This window comes from Cibotium barometz, chromosome 7 (assembly GCF_041138505.1).
Source record: "Cibotium barometz isolate CiBa-2024 chromosome 7, ASM4113850v1, whole genome shotgun sequence".
Taxonomy (NCBI): Eukaryota; Viridiplantae; Streptophyta; class Polypodiopsida; order Cyatheales; family Cibotiaceae; genus Cibotium; species Cibotium barometz.
The window spans coordinates 1,595,001-1,610,342 of record NC_141052.1 but is presented as its reverse complement, the minus strand read 5'-3'; the positions used below and the strand labels follow the sequence as shown (position 1 = coordinate 1,610,342).

At 45.2% G+C, this 15,342-nt stretch overlaps 1 protein-coding gene across 2 annotated transcripts in view; it reads left to right on the top strand.

Annotated features, from left to right (window-relative positions):
- Nucleotides 1–15,342, top strand: part of LOC147636570 (ankyrin repeat domain-containing protein 2B-like) — a 57,487-nt gene that overhangs the window by 34,326 nt on the left and 7,819 nt on the right. The gene's annotated exons all lie outside the window — the stretch shown is intronic.

The following is a 15,342-nucleotide window of genomic DNA, read 5'->3' as shown; positions in this document are numbered from 1 at the left end:
AGAGCCCGAAGCTAGTGGCAACATCAACAACAGAGATTCAAAAGACTATAGTCACTAAGTTTACTGCAGTATCACACAACGTGTTTTCAAATCATCTGGAAACAACTTAGATTGTGCCCTTTCCATGGCTCGAGACAAGTGTGCGGATAACATAGCTCTTGCATAGCAGATCTTGTGAGATGTCAAGCTAAGGACCCAACTTGATCCATTTCATTAAGATCTTGAGAAGTTTGTTTACTTCAGGCAAGTCTTTGACAAAAACCTGCCTAAATCCAATTGGTTTCACTTTTGTTTTGTAAGTGGAAATAACACCAGATTTTGGCTAAGCAGAAAAGTTTGTAGATGAGAATCACAATTTGTTTTGTGGGGTCCATTTGCAAAGGGTTTTAGAAATGTTACATGCTTGTGGGTTAGAGCTTGGATACATATAAATAAGCATGTACTTATATGTGCATGTGTGTGCGTGTAGCTATCATTTTGGATTTTTCTTGGGAAATATGGATTTAGAAGTGTACGCATAAAAAAACCTTGGCATTATGATGGATGCATCATTATTTTGAGAAGAGAGAGATGATCAACTAGAAGGTTATAAGTTCATTACAAAGATCATGAAAGAGAGATTTAGTTGAGAAATTTACTGTTAGAAAGATACCACTTAAGGTGGAGATGTTTAAAGAGAAGACTAGAAAAGAGGAGAAAGAAAAGAAGATTTAAGGAGGTCAAAATGGATTCGAGACCAACCTAATTACTGTATATAATCTGTACTAGAAGATTCCTAGAGTGTCGTTTACATGCTTTTGTAACAAAACAGCCTCGTTGTTCAAGGCAAGAGCTTACCTTTTATTGAACCATGTGTTGTTGGGTCTTGCCTTCAAGCCGCAATGCAACTCCCAGATGTGGGTGCACCAGCTCATTTGTCGCATCCTCACTCCGTTGTCACATGGGAATGCTCCATGGCTATGAGAGTGAAGGAAGAGCTCTGAGCTCTCTTTGCCTAGATGGAGGCAAATAGAGATTGGCCTTCGTGGTGGTTCTTTGTAAGATCAACTAGGATCTCCCTAAACACAAACAACAAGACTAGTCTCAAATAGAAGGGGTGCAGGCTAGCTCACCTCCCACCTGTAGATTCTATCTGTTCTGAGTGGTGTTGGGAAACCGGTTGGGTTACCAATGCATCTTGAGGCGCACACATATATTTTGCAAAGATCCATACTTAAAGATTGTATCACTAATGGTATTTTAGTGGATTTCATGGATAGATTTGTTCTTCTGTGAAGGGCTAGTTTGTGTGCCAGATATAACTGGCAATTTAAATATTCAAGATCGGCATGCTGGTGAGGGATGGATTTGTAAAATGTAGATGGGGCTTATCTTGATGGTATGGGATGCTAGGGTCTACTTCTTGTGTGGTTTATGGGCTTTCGGTGAGGTAGATGTTGTAACTTCCGACGTGATCCAGAACTTGTGATTGTTGGATGGTAAAACTGAATTTTTTACTTGCCATTGTTTCAGAGGTTTGAGCTCTGTCCTCGAATGTGGTAAATATATGGTTATTAGATTTGTTATCTAGGAGTGTGTGGTAGAGTGTTGATTGGTGGGGGTATGCTAGTTTGACCTTGTCCCAGTAACATTGTGATGTTGTTTGGCATCTGGATTACCTTGACACCGTGGTTGGGCAAAACTTGAAGTTTCTAGGTACTTTAAGTGGTTAGGATTAACTGGGTTGAGTTCCTGCACATTATGATTGTTCTTGGTCTGTGAGGCAGTAGAGAGGATATATCATATTTTGGTGGAATACTGAATGCATTTGGCACCAAGAGACCATATGATTTGGTCAAATTTTCCTACGATGATGTAAGCATAGGACTCCTAGCGACAACTAGGTTACGTTTTAGTGCAAGTTTCGATAGCCCGGGATTCCCTGAGACTTTAGAACTTCAAGGTATAACTCTAGGAGCAGTTAACCCTAGAAAAGGGCGGATGGTTTGTAGTCATTGCATGGATTTGCATTGATAGATATTGACTTGCACTAGAGGGTTTTTATCGGCGGTGTTCTTGTTTGAACATAGTCTCGATGTCTTATATCAGTGGTGTTCTGGATTGAACGCGGTCCTGATAGGAGCATTCTGTAAGGTTATTTATGATGAGATTGTAGAGATACTTGATAGTTATACGATTCTTGGATAGGGAAGTATTTGCCAACCATCCTCGGTTTGTTGGGCAAACAGGAGGGTGCATTTGGTTTTGGAGGATATGCTTTATGGATACGTCTCTATGTGACCATCTGATTGGGAGAGGTACATCCCTATAGTCGGGTGTACTAGCATTGAGATACTGATTACAGTCTGAGTATGCTAATGTATGGTTTTCAACTTGCATCTCCACTAACTATGGGACTTAAGGGTATTTGGATTGATGCGGCTAGAGATTTCCGACAGGATAGTTAGTTGGTGCATCGGATGCTATCAAGAGTGCTTAGGATAGAGCACAATTATATTCTGATAGGAGGCATTCACTGAGGGAGTTATCAGGTTGAATACTAGGAGTACCCAAGAATTTTGAGACGTTACGATCAGGGAAGGTTGGGAAGTTATTCTCTAGGTACGAGGTATTATGTTGTAGCTAGCAAACAGTTGTCTCGGTGATTTAAGGTTTTCCAACTTTCTGAGGAGTTGGGGGATTGAGGGATTGCTGTGTTTCTGAAGAGCTTGAGTAGGTTCTGGTTTTGTCTTGTTTCCACGGTGATAGTCAGGAGGAATAGCAGCTTCAGCTGAGCTGATTCCTAGATACCTAGCTATGTGGTTTCGTTAGACATGTATAAAACCTGATTTCAGAGGCAGATGTAAGGTGGCTATGCTTTCCTTGCTTTATTTCCAAGAGTGGAAATGTCTTAAGAGGGGAAGTATGCTATGTACCTAATGCTAATCCTTGAGATTAGTGTCCTAATTTGGCAAAGTTAGGGAAGCCCTGGGATTAGGGAAAGTAGGTTGATACAGGTGGCTAAGGCTCATAATTAATAATACCAAGTATATTGGCCACTATGTAAGTGAGACTTGGGTTTATTATTGTTCATAGAGAGTTATTCACTCTATGGTCTATGATGGACCAAGATTACCATCGGGAACATGATTGGATTCGACGGATCATGGACGGCCATGCCGAAGGCCTCAACAAGCAAGCGTTGTTGGTATACTAGTGTTGACTGGCATGGTTTGTGGGATTGGAGCATTAGCCTCTTGTATTTTCCTGCTTTTCCTAATCCCAGGGCTCTCCTAACTCTGCTGGATTAGGTCACTAATCTCGCGGACTAGCATTAGATACGTAACATTCTTTCACAAAAGGCGGGGGAAGAAGAATCTAATGCAAGAGGAAAACCTATGCATCCATCAAGCAAGTAATTGCTTAGTGTCAAATGTGACTTATATACAAGTGACTAGTTTTCACGCTAGGCCAACCAAACTTAAAAATGGTATGTCCACCATTACTAGTCTTAAACAAGTATGTACACAAAGTTCTAGACTTCCGCTATTTGACATTAAACTTAGGTTAAGGTTACTTTATATGTTCCAACACTGTCTTACGAAAGAAAAGTGCCCATTCCAGGAGGTATGATAGCAAAGCGCCTCACGGTAGGTTGGATGGGTGAAACCATGTTAACCTATGAAGTGGTTAACATAATCTGCCTTCCTAATGATGACCATGTCCTTGTGTCACCCTAGTCGATGGTGAAGCTGCTGTTGGGGTGGAAAGATGTGGATGGTCCAAGATACGTCATGACGTTGGTGTACGAGGTTAAGTGGTATGGTTTGGGGCAACTTGCTGTTGAATGCAGGGCATATTGTTGATAAGCTTTGGGTAGCCCTGGTGGTAGGTAGCTTGTCGAGGTGCATGGAAGGTAGATGCAAAGTAGAAGTTCTTCATGCAAGGCCTCCTTTTGTTGTGGAAATGGCTCGAGCCCTTCAAAGTTTGGTGGTTGGTAGAAGCGTACAGTGTACCACACCCTTTGATTGGTGGAATGAGCGCTAGGACCACCAATGAATGATTTTGTTTTGGGTAGATGGTGATCCGGGCCTTCTTGGTGTGACAAGATATTATGCGGAGACCTTGTTGCTTGATGCTTAGAGATTGGGCTTCTTCATGGTTTTCAACACATCAGTGAGGGCAAGGCTGTGTTGGTGTTAAATTGGTATCAAAGCAAAGGTTGTATTCCTTGAAGCACGTTGAAGGTACCTGCAGATCAATAGGGATGGGTTGTACCATGGGTAAGGCTTATGCCCGCCATGCCTCCCCATCCAAGGATGTACCTCGAGGGTTGGTGTTGACGAGGTTAGATGTAGGTGCATGTGTCCGTGCGTGCCTTGAGATGCAAGATGTGATAAAATTTTGATGCCCTTAGTGATATATGCAGGTGGCGTGATTAGGTAATGGTAAAAAGGTATCCTATGTGTGTATTACTCTTCAACGCGAAGGTTTCTCCAACTCAACTGCTTTCTTCGACTCTTTTGGCTGCTTTTGCTCCACATTTACTTGACATCCCTTTCCTAGGGGAGTCAAGATCGTGAGATGTTGATGCGTGGTAGTGGACTTTGCCCAAAGCTACAATGGAGCTGTGTGGCCTTGTTTGCTCGGTTGATTTGGGGCTATCGAGCACTTGGGATAGAGGTTATTTTTGGGAGGTTCTTGCTCAATTAAGGAGGGTCGAAGCGATGGGTCATAACATGGGTCCGGCTTACTCCAGCCATGGTTCCCCCATCGAGAGATGTACTTGGATGATTGCCAACGATGAGTAGTAGTGCGGGTGCTTGAGATTGTCAGTGCCGATTCTTGTTGGATGTGTCTACTAAAGGTAAAGCCTGTGTATATTGCAGGTGTCATGCATGGACATTGGGCTAAAGGTGTGCATGTGTAGAAGCTCCTTCCGGTGAAAACTCCAACACACCACTTTCTTCGTCTCTTATTTGTCTTCTTTCTTCAACTCTTACACATGGTTTGGAATAGGAAATTGAGTGTTGAGGTGGTTGGCCGAAGTCCCGTACATGATCATGTTAGGTGTGCATGTCCCGCACTTAGGGTCACCCTTTGGAATGTTGTAGAGGTGTACTGGGCTTTGCCTGGGGGAGTCGAGGCTTTTGTTGCATGCAAGTGGGCATCTAGGCAAAGGTGCAGCCCTATTGGCCACCCCATAAGGTGTTAGAAGCCTTGACTACAACGTGAGCAGCCCTTACGGCCTACTCTAGAGGCCATGGAGGTGGCATGCCCAAGGAACCAGCCCATAGGAGGGCTGGGCAGCAAATCGAGAGGCTTAAGCGGCACACAACCCCAATCGGTCAGCATCAGGCCAGTCAGCCAGCCCATGTTTATCACATGCGAAAAGTGCCTAGTTAATGGTGAATATTCAGGTGGTTGTGAATGTGGTTGGGTTGTCCATGCCAAATGAAAGGTTTTAGGCCTTCTCTTTTTCTTTCCCGGTGTGGCTTTGGTGGGTCACTCTTCTTCTTAGGCTGCTTGTTGCTACTTATGGCCGACTTGCTTTTTTGTTGTTCTTGGCCTCTTGCATGTCCATTAGTCGTGTGTTTGTGCTCGGTCATCATTCTTCTCGCGCGGCCTTTGTCATGCCGTGCGGACTTCCCACTATTCCATGCCATCTCCGTTGGGTTGCGTTGCAGGGTTTCCGGGGTGGCTTGCTTGTGTGTGTGTTGCGGGGCCGGGTTGGGGTGGAAGGCTATCTCATACATTGGGGGGAGGGGGGAACAACCAAATAGGTGGTATGTAATGCCAAGTAACCTCATTGTCTTTGATCCCAAGGAAAGGACCGTTGCTCCAAATCCGTAGAAAAGCTACTTGGTGCTTCTACATACGCTCAGAGCCACCTCGAAGCTTCTCCCATTGGCCACGGAGGGTGTGTATGATGTCTGTCCACGTGCCCTTGATGGACTCAATGGGTGGCATGGTAGTGTCCTCTATTGGCCACGGAGGGTGTGTATGATGTCTGTCCACGTGCCCTTGATGGACTCAATGGGTGGCGTGGTAGTGTCCTCTATGGCCTTCTGCATAGTGAGCACGCTAAATGTGCCATGCTGCTATATTGTGGATGATCTCCCAGCTATGATGACAGGGGCTTGTGGGCCTCCTCCCAATTGGGGCTGCCGATAACAGGGCTATCATGATATTAAGAAGGGCGAGGTCTTGTCCCGTCTCCTCATATGCTAGAGCCAGTGCTTGTTTGAGAAGCCCAAGCTACTGCTCCTAGGTGATGGTGTGGGCCAGTGCCTGGTGGTGAAATTGCGGAGGATCCACAACCAAACTTGTTGCACCTTGGGACAATCCCAAAGGCAATGCGGTTGCATCTCCAAGGGGTGTCCACATCTAGAATAGAGAGCCGGCCGACCAACTACTACGAGCCAGATGCCCACTGCCAAGCTCCTGTGTGCTATCTGCCAAAGGAAAATAGTAATCTTCTGTGGCCGGAGCTTTCCCACAACCGCTTCCAAACATCATGAAGCGCGTGGGGTGCCCTAGGTCTGCCAGTGTGCTGTCGCCTTGCTGGCAGACTGATAATCTTTGGCATCTGAGTCCTACGGCTGAGATGTACAGTGTACTCAAAGAAAGGGATGTCAGGGGCATCATCGGGGGAAAAACGATCGTGCCACTGCCACTCACCAGGATGCCACTGTAAATGCATCAGCAACAAGCCCTCCCATAACCATAATCTCCAAGATCTCTCTCTAGCCACTCTGGCGGGAGGTGGGTTGACGTGCCATCTGTGGTCATGAGACCCAATCACTCTCACCCTCTCTAAAGTGGAGCTGCTGAGGTCCTCTGTCGCATCTCACCGGAGGGGGGGGGGATCGGCTCAATCTGCCCTATGGCCCTATAGAGAAAGGTGCCTTCATCTGAACCATGGACTGCCATCGGGATACCATGTCAGTAAAAACCCCTGGGTCCTGAACCAGTGCAAGCCACTTAGGAGGGATGGCAGAGTTGATGTCAAGGTTGAGTCTATCTCTGCCTCGGATCTCATCTAGGCTCCTCTCCTGAGCCTCTAGAAGGAGCCGGGTGAGGATGAGTCACTCTGGTTCCAAACCAACGGCTGTCAAAGTAGCTCCTCGTCTAGGACTGGGGGAGACTAGTGAAGAGCAAAATGAATGTGGTCCCAGGCTCGAAAGAGACTGGATGCAAATCTCTCCTTGAAGGCTGGGCTGAGCTGTGGGTCCTCATCTCTGTAAAGATCCGCCGTGGGCTCGGGGACTAGGGAACCGCCAAGAACAAGAGTGTGAGCAGAGATGCGGGCCATGAGAAAGTCCTTCCAGAGCTCACCACGTGGGAGGAGTCCTCTGATGATCAACTTGCCCAGAAAGGCTCTGCTCTGCATAGAAGATCAATAATGCCTAGGCTGCCTCTATGGTGAGGCTGAATGAAGACTCTCAATGCCACCTTGGCCGGTGCTAGCTTGCCATCACCGCCTGCCCAAATGAAGTTAAGGATATACCGCTATACCTTATCGATACACGTCTTGGAGAAGGCCCAACAATCTGTACTCCACTCTCTCTCCTTTATGGAGCTGATCTCAGTGCGGGCTGCGGCAATCTGAGCCTCAATCGAAGGGCCTGCAAGCACTGAAGGGAGGCTAGGCTCCGGTGGAGGCTCCTCTCCTGCTCTCTATTCTCTGATAGTCTGGTCCAAGCTGCCTTCTAGAGAATGGCGCTGATCTTGCTGAGCCCAGTATCTAGAGTCACCACCGCTGTGCCCTCATGAAATACCAAGCTCTTGCATAGCTCCTCTATCCTCCTGCAGATCTCCGAGTCTTGGATCAAGCTCTCGGGTATGTGGAGGCCCTACTGACTATCCTGTCACTGGGGTCCTCTAGAGAGAGGATGACAGGTGGAATGGTCTGAACAGGAAGTGCCAGCGAAAATACCCACCATGCCGGCTCGTGTTCATGCCCATTCATCAACATAGAGACGATCGAAACGGGAGGGGTTGGGGCCTTCGCTCCGTCAGATCTAGAGAATTTCAACTCCCCTGGGCTATGCCCAAACTCCAGGAGATGCCAGGGGTCTTGTCCCATGCTGCAAGCTGTGTACCAGAAACAGCATCCTGGCTACAACCTAGTCTATCCTTTGTGGTCTTCAACATATTGAAGTTGCCCCATACACCAAAAATTGGCCTAAGTGAGGCCTCGCTGAATCATGCTCCAAAAGTCCGCCCGACCTGCCATGGAGAGGAGGCCCATCCAGTCCTTAAGCTTGATAATGAACCAGTGTGCCCTCTCGGGGGCTATGGTACCGGAGTCCACCACCGCCGAAGAAGCTGCTCGCTAACTAAGATACATACTCCACCCTAGATTCTAGAGAGGCTGAAGTCGGGTGACCAAAAAGTGTGGCTCCTGCCCTGTAAAATCTTCATGCATTTGTGGGTATGACCAGCTGACAAGTGGTGTTCCTGAAGAAAGAGAATGTCGATAGAGCCTCCCATTAAGGCTTTCTGTAGCTCCTCGCGAAGGGCTCCCCACCTAGAGCGGTATTGCACATGATAGATGGACCATAGGGCCCAAAATCTTGTCCATGCAATGAAAGTATCAAATTTTGCCAAATCGGGGGAAATGTTGCCAAATAGCCAAAAAAATTTGCCAAAAGATTTGCCTACAAATCTCACACGAAGGTGTCCTAACTATCTGTCCAGAAGAGCATTGGAATGGGGGCAAGACCATAGAAGATGATAGACTATCTCACGTGGATGTGAACATCTTCTACAAGATGCTGGCTTTCGGCCAGAAAACTGTCAATCGGTAAAGCACCAACGAGGCGTCTCAGGGGGAAAAAGAACTATTCCTTTATGAGCAAGATCCATCACAGGTGTATACAAAGCCTGAGCTGGAACTGCCACATGGAATTCTGGAGGTGCTGCATCCCGCCAAGCATGTTTAATGGCATGAAAATCCTTCATGCAAAATATTTGTGAAAGTTTGAAGTGTCGGATTTCCACATACAGAAGGGTCTGCTTGATGAGCTGAGAACTTGGGGCATTGGGAGATATTATCTGCTCTTCTGTGATATGCAATAGGTTCTGGAGAAGCAACTTCAGAATACACCATTTCGAATAGAACACAGCACACTATATACCAAAGTGCAAACTGTCGAGAACTTCCAGTAAATAGCAATCAGCAGGGAAGAAGATGACTAGAGACGTTATGCTGCGCTATTGAACAGGTAATACTGCAAGCTGCTAACGATTACTGGCGAATCTCTGCTGGGTGGCAGCTGATGACAACTGACTGCTGAGGGCAATGACAGAGTACTGTAGGCAAGGACTGATTGCTAGCGGCGATGATTATCTGCTGAGGGCGACCCCACACCCACACACCCACATGCACATACACGCGAGCGCAAGGCATAGAAGGCACATGCGAGAATTGTCAAAAAGTTGCTGGCGAAGATGCACAGTCTCTCTCACTTTTTTTTTTGTAAAGCTTCATGTCATTAATTATAGGTGGGAAACCTCAAAACGAGGAAAACCCACCAAAAAGACCATATACAAGGGAGAATATTAGAGTGTTCACTATGTTCAGTGTGAACATAGTTAAACATCTAAAAACAATCTGTAAAAAGAGCATACAGAGCTGAGTCAATCTCATGAAGAGAGAGACAGTCATATAAAGATTGCTGAAGAGAGGAACGGAAGAATGAGTAAGCATCCAAATAAGGCTCAGCAAAAACTATCCTGTTGCGAGACTGCCAGGTAGTCCATAAAGCCCAGTAGCGAACCCAATCAAAGAAGACTTTATAGGATCTAAGGGGTGAAGGGAGAAGACCGAAGATCCAAAAGTATTTCCCAAAGGGTGCCTGTCGGAAGCGGGCTCTCAAACGTGCAGCAATCCGATCCAATAAAGTCCTGGTCAGAGGACAACTCCACAAAAGATGAAAGACTGTGTCTTGAGAAGCACCACAACTATGACAAGTTGAAGGTGCTAAAAGTCGCATAGCCAAGAAAAGGCCGACTGGCAAGACTCCAATCAAGCATCTCCATAAAAAAAGTCTACTTTTCAAAGGAAGACTGCATTTCCAAAGAGAATGAAGCCGCTGTTTCCACCAACCCTGACTTTTATGAAGATGCCAAATCTGATTCGCATGTTCTTGAACCCAAGAGGCAGGCAACAAGAGATGATATATCGAATGAACCGAAAGTTTAGCCATTGATAAAGGGCCTCGTGCAGGTTGTTCTCTTCTAAGGCTCCAATCAACCAAACGATCAGAACGATCCAAATCTGCAATTGGTTCAAAAGGAGCAAGAAGCTCTCGAATAAGCTGCCAGATTGCTCTATAATGCATCCCCAGACCAAATTTTCTGGCGGCAACCACAAAAGAAAGCACATGGCCACCAGCATCCAAAACATCATCAATAAGATAAACTCCTTTCTTTGAAAGGAAATATGCCTTCCTAGGCTCTCGTAGAGCCAAGGGTATATCAAAAACCTTTGACCAATGAATACTCTCAAGGCGAAGCGAAGAAGATTGCGCATTAAGCCTGGGATTCCAAAAAAGATATTGCGTAACCTGTTTCCAGGCAAAAATTAACTTAGATGAAAGAGGGCAGCCGACAATTTTTCCATCGAAATGGCTGAAAATTGCATCCCAATACGTAACAGTCCACTTTCCAAAAGCAGGTGAAGACATAGACATACACATATGACCCAACATAATAGCCCATGGCTGGTGCTAATGTACAAATTCCAACAGCAAAGTGGATTTACGAGCAAGCACATGAAAATGAATATTCAATATGTTCAAGCCACCATGTATCTTTGGAGAACACATCTTTGGCATTGACAAAAGACAAAGACTCTTTTTACGATGTTGAGTTTTCCACACAATTGCCATTGCCAGAGACATAAACCGATCTATATCAGCTTTCCTCCACATAATCAATGGAAGAAAGAACTGTATGTAAGCCATTACAATAGCCTGCACTATCCTGAGACGTACATGAAGAGGCCAAGTGGAAAGCTGCCAATAATCAATTTTGCGATTTAATTTTAGCATAACCCATTGAATCATTTGTGAAGATGATAGCTGCCAACCCAAAGGGTAACCCAAATGACGAACGATATGTCCACCAGGAGGTATTCCACCGGGCCACAATACATGATGCCATTGCTGTATGTTAAGCGCAAGCAAGGTAGACTTATGGAAATTCACTTTCAAACCAGCAGCCTCCAAAGCCTCCATTAATCTCTGAAGATCTTGTTGGGTATTCTTGGGCATAAAAAAAGAATCATCAGCATAAGCCTGAGCCAGGAAAGTATGCCCCGCAGGAAGCTGTAAGCCATGCAATTCATCAGTAGCTTGCAAGAAATCCAAGTAGCAAAGAAAAGGATGTGTGGCAAGCTCAAAATCAAAGAAGCATCACTGTCATTATAGAGCCAATACACAATATTTTGCCACTCCGCACCGAAACCAAGATAACTCGTAGTCATAGCTATATAGTCCCAATACACAGAATCAAAAGCAAGATCTGATCCCTCAAGTCGGCCATGTAATAACGACCATAATCACAGATCACAGCCTGCATGCGCTGAACAAATTGAAACCAAGCAATGTCAATATCCTCATGCATTTGAAGGGGCAAAGGCTCAATGGCTTGCAAAACCATTTCCTTGAAATCAGCATGCACAAGATAACTGTTGTTTAAAAGCAACAGCCTATGTTTCTGAAGAATAGAGACATCTTGTGGCATATCAAAATAAAGGCCTAACCATAAAGGAGAATGATCAGAGAGTAACATGGAACGATCAATCCATAGTTTGCAAACAAAATCATCGTATTGGTCAGCATGTAACAACTACCAGCGATCCAGACGTGTCCAGATATGTGGAAAAGCATTGTGATTAAAAGTAAACCCTTGCAGACGAGGGAATACATGCTGCCATAGGTTCCAAATATTGCAGGAAGAGAGCAAATCATTCCATGTTCTGCGTTCAGCTCCAAGCATATGAGTTCTTCCAGTGGAATTAAATTCAGGAGATGGAGCATTATTAAAATCTCCACAAAGGAATGCATTATGGAGCCAGGGATAAGCCAACATTTGTGACCATATATTTGCCTTGTCAGCTGAGCTTTGTGGTGCATAAACTGCTGCAAATTCATAAATTTGTCCATACAATAAACATTGAATGACCATCCATCTGCCAGCAGAATCATTGTAGGCCAACATTGGTTGCAGATCATGCTTAACAAGCATAAAAACTCCCGAGTAATGCTGAGTGCCCGCATAAAATATATCATAACCAGCAAAGTGACCTGATTGACCCACTAAGGTATGCTGATTGTGTTCTTGCACACACACCAGATGAGGTTGCATTTTATGTACATAGTGCCAAAACAACCTAAATTTACTAGGATCACAAAGTCCTCTAATATTGTATGAAAGACATTTTATTGGAGCATCAAACATCAAATCTGTACAAAGGTATATACAGTGAACAACCAGCAAAATCAATGCTGCATAACAACAACTGAATCAGGGAGAGAGCCCTCGCCCTGAATCAAGAGAGACTCATGCATATTCGTATCAACACACATATCCAAAGCATTTACATCGGCATCCATACTCGAGGAAGCACCTCGAACTACATCCGACCATATTCTAGAAAGCATAGTCGATGAAGTGGAAGACTGTGCAATAGTGGCAGATGCAGTCCAATTACGTGAAGGAACGGGAGCACGACGAACCATAGTAGCTTTTTTCGGAGTTTTCCATTCAGCCGAAGATATTTGATCTTTTCCTTTATCCTTAGGTTGATTTGGCACTGCCAAAGAAGAAACAACTTGTGGAATAACTTTAGCTTTTCCTTTCTCTTTCTCCTTTTGAGTATTTCGAGTGGCTTGATTTGTTGGTATCTCCTTAACTTGAGTTGGCTGCTCATTCGCTGAAATGGGAGGTACAACAGATAACGGTGGAGGATGCAGCAGAGAAGGACATTCAGAAGCCATATGCCCAAACTTATGACAAGTGAAACAAGCACCTGCAAAGACTCCCCAATTTAATTTGAAGTAACGTGCACCCATGCCACGCACATTTTCTACTTTAACAGCAATTGCAGGTGGTTGCTCATGGTCCGTATCCCACAAGATGCAAAATCTGTGTTTGTTTCCTGTAGGACGAGGTGCACAAACCACTTTGCCCAGAGTGGCTGCTATACCTGGCAAATGTTCCCTCAAATATTCCGGAAAATCCACGACCTCGACCCAAACAGGACAACGATGCCTAATCAAGGGGTCGGGGACCAAGGTAACACATGTACCAATTGTACACCAAACACAAGGGGAGAAGTTTCAAGCATTTGCTGCTTATATTGACCATCAGACAGTAATACATCATAAAAGCCCCTTGCTGCAAAGTGAACTCCATCTACAAAGGGTCCACCTAGAATGGACTGAATCCATTGAGCTACTTCTTGCGCAGAAGGCATTTTACCTGGAAAGAAGAGAATAATCCCTTTCTCTGAGTATCTACGCAGAGGAGAGACAATTGTCGGCAATTTAATCTTGTAACTGAAAGAAGGAGGCGGGTCCTTCCATTTGACACGACTGTCTACAAAGTCCTCACATAAAGCCTCATATACAAACTGTGCATCCGACGAATCTTGCTTAATCATGGTGACAGATTCAATTGCAGCATGCTGCCTCTTGTTACTGTCTGCAGCATTATCCCGGCGAGCATAGGTCACAACAGTCTCAGACATAATTGCAAGAGTAAAGTCTGTACAACACTGCTAAACAACTTTTTTTTTTTGAAAGGTGTATGCTGTATACAGGAGCCTTTAAAATTTCTGCTGATGCGAATCAAAAAGAAAGCTCTGTTTACTGGAATACTGAAACTGACTTCTACTGATGTGAATAAAAAAAGCTCTATACACCGGAATTCTGAAACTGACTTCGAACTCTAGAAAATCTGCAGATGCGAACTAAACCTGAAAAGGAAGGCAAAACTGCACTGGGAGAGAGGATGGCGTGCGAAGATCTCAGCGACACACACACACACACACACACACACACACACACACACACACACACATACACACACAGAGTAGGAGGAGGGAGAGGTGAGATTGCAGGCTCACAGACAGATGTCACAGGCGAGCAGAATCGAAAGGAGACACAGGCGAGGACAGCAAGCGAACAGAGTCGCAAGCTCACAGGCGAGTAGAGTCGCAGCTTCGAAGGCAAAGTGAGTCGTAGGCGAACAGGCGAACAAGGTCGCATGCGATAGGCGAACAAGGTCACAGGCGATAGGCCAAACACAGTCCCTCTCACACTCTCTCTCTCTGGTGGTTGTTCACGCACCTTCTCTCTCTCTCTCTCTCTCTCTCTCTCTCTCTCTCACACACACACACACACACACGTATATGTGTGTGTGCATGCGTATGCTATATATATAACATATTGTTATATACAAACATACATAGATATATTTATGTATGTATATGTATATGCATGTGTATATGTGTATGTATATATGTGTATGCATATATTTATATATGTGTGTGTATGCACACACACACACACACACACACACACACACACACATATATATATATATATATATATATATATATATAGAGAGAGAGAGAGAGAGAGAGAGAGAGAGAGAGAGAGAGAGAGAGAGAGAGAGTTGTTATTAACGTCTTCAAAAGGCCAAAATGACCTATGAGACCCAAAGTTTACATCATATCCATGAGGTACATCATCCTTGGTACAAAATAGAAATAAAGAAAGATAACAAAAATCTAGAACTACAAAATCTGATCTAGGTACATGAGCAGAGAGCTCTCATATCACCCTAATACATCCCTCATGAGCCGCTGTGACATGGTGCTCAAGGTGGTAAAATTGATCTGGCGCGAGGTGGTCCTGCGATGATGGGAGATGATGGCCCAGATCCTCTTGTGGTGGCGTGGTTGTGGGCAAGGGCCATGGGGTCTGGGGCGTCAAGCTCTGCATAACTCAGTGGCTCTGTCGAGTGTCACACCTCTCGAACGGGCTCCTGCACTAGCCTGTGGTCCAGGTATGGTGGGTGGATTGGCCCTCGGAGTGCTTGTATGGAAGAAGTTGGTGAGAGCTCTTTGTGTTGGTCCTCGAGCAAGTACATCTGGTCTGGATCTCACTAAGGACTCCCTGTGGTTGCGGAGCTCTAGAAGAAACAGTCCTAGGCATCTCTGATCCGGGAAGTCCATGATCCTGGAAACTGGTCCGAACCCAGTTCGGAAGAGGTAGTGGAACCTCCCCTGAATCTCATAGTATACAGAGCATCGACATATGTAATGATCCTCTGTCTCGGGCTCTA